Here is a 2,241-nt window from a genome sequence, read left to right on the forward strand (position 1 = left end):
TTTCTCCCTCAGCAGGGAGAAGCAGGACGAGATATCCCGTGGCTTTGTCAGGATAGCGGGATTCCTGATGGTGTAGGTGTCTCTGCGGGGCCTCCGTGTCGACGGGGAGGGGTACATGAACTGGAGGAACTCTCACTCCATTAATGCACAGTTGGTGTGTGAGCATGCCCAGTACATCATGTTGGTGTACTATCCTGGCAACAGCCACGATACATTCATTCTGATGCAGTCAGCCGGTTCCAACACTTTGGCTGCCATGCAGAACCAGAATGTGGCTCCTCGGAGATGAAAGATTCCATTCTCTAGACACAGCCCATGTTTCTACATCCCCAAACCACCTCCCACCGCCAACCAACCACACACAATTAACATGTGTATAACGTGAGCAATGGAGTCACCAGGAACATGGTGGAACTGACCATCGGTGTGATGAAGCTTTACTTCCGATGTCTGAACCGCTCGGGGGGAGTCCTCCACTACACAGTGGAGCAGCTGTCCAAGTTCATGGTGTTCTGCTGCACCCTTCATATCATCACCATCATGAGGACACAGGCATTGGCACCAGGAATACGGAGGACACCTCAGGAGGAGGAGGTGGAGGCAGGGAGGATAATTCCTGGATGCCATCGACCCGGACAGGTGTTGGAGACTGTCACCTAAGATTCCAGTTCACATAAGACAGCTTCCCTTTCCCACCATGGATCCCCCATTCTCCACCATTACACCCATCTCAGACGCCCCATCACAGTGTCCCCTTGGTCACCATCCTGCAATAAAAACCACCAGCAAAAACCTTTGCATTAACATCTTTATCCAACAACATATTCAATTATTCAAACTAAACGGAACTATTCACCCTTGTGTATTCCCTTAGTGCCTGTCTTGTGGCTTCCCTCGACTTGCCGAGTGCTCCTACACAGTGTTTCCACAATGGCTGCAGCATGGCTGGTGGAAGGCTGCTGACTTTCACTGGGGAGACTGCAGATGGACTTGCAGGACATCCTCGAGCAGCTCTGGGCCTTACGGGCTCGTATTCGGATTGCACCACCTCGACTTGGGCAGCAGCAGCCTGGGCTGGCTGATGGGCAACAGCAAGGACATTGAAGGAGTGACAGTGATGTGAGAACAAATACTGTTATCCTGAGAGAGGACAGCAGGTTCATGCTCCACGCAGACACTGTCACTCCCCCGGGGCGACACCTCAGCAATCCTAGTAATCTACTGGATCACAGATTGCTGGACTGCTGTGAGATCCTACAAACCCCTTTGAACACTGAGATCCACAGCCATGATGACAGCAGTCTGATCCTGCATGGCAGCAAGCATGGATCTCATGTCCTCAATCTGAGCTTCCACTGCAGCACTGAGACGTTGGGAGTCTGCCGTCTGTGCTGCAGTGGAAGCTGAGACAATGTTCACCAGACACTGTATCACGGCTGGGTCCGCTAGTGCAGTCATAGAGTTAGTGACCACTTCCACAGGGGAAAGAATGGGCTTCAAGTTCTGTGCAAAGTCCTGTGCCACGTTGGATCCGGACTCCTCCATGTTCCTTGAAAGTGACAACAGACTGTCTGACAGGCCTGTCAATGGACAAAGTATTTCAGTGTACATATCCATCAGCATTCTCTTGTCTGCTGTTCCAGCTATGTTTACATCTGAGTCCTGTGTATTATAAGTCGTTTGTGACCTCGTCCTCCGGTGAGCTGACACATGAACTATCCTTTCCCCCGACCTGGCTGCAGCTCACTCATGCTCGGTGACTCACCACATGCAGATTACGACCTATACCAGCCTCTAAGATACACACAGTGTAAGTATTTGATCTGGTGACTGTGAGTTTCAGACCAAATGATGGGGCATCACTATGAGTGTTGTGCTGCTGCTCTCTCTCTGTCTCCTGGAGCTGCTGTGACTGGGAAGCTGGCAGCTTTGGGTTGTCATTAGAAAGTATAAAATCAGAAGAGGAGGGTTGGAGTGAGGGATTGGGGGTGGGATGGAAAGCATGAATTCATGGTCCCGCCATCTGCAGCTTGTACATCATCCCAGACAGCAGGAGGAGGGGGAGGTGGGAGTTAAGAAGAGACATAAGGCAGGTGCATAACATCATGCTGAATGCTCTCGGTGAAGCCGGATGCTATGGGCACTGTCACAGCCAGTCCCATGATGTGAAGAACCATCTCCTCCCTCAGGCTCAGGGGATGAAGGTCTGCCTGATCCACGCCGGTTCACTGCTGCTCCCTG

The sequence above is a fragment of the Heterodontus francisci genome, unplaced genomic scaffold, assembly GCF_036365525.1.
Source record: "Heterodontus francisci isolate sHetFra1 unplaced genomic scaffold, sHetFra1.hap1 HAP1_SCAFFOLD_240, whole genome shotgun sequence".
NCBI lineage: Eukaryota > Metazoa > Chordata > Chondrichthyes > Heterodontiformes > Heterodontidae > Heterodontus > Heterodontus francisci.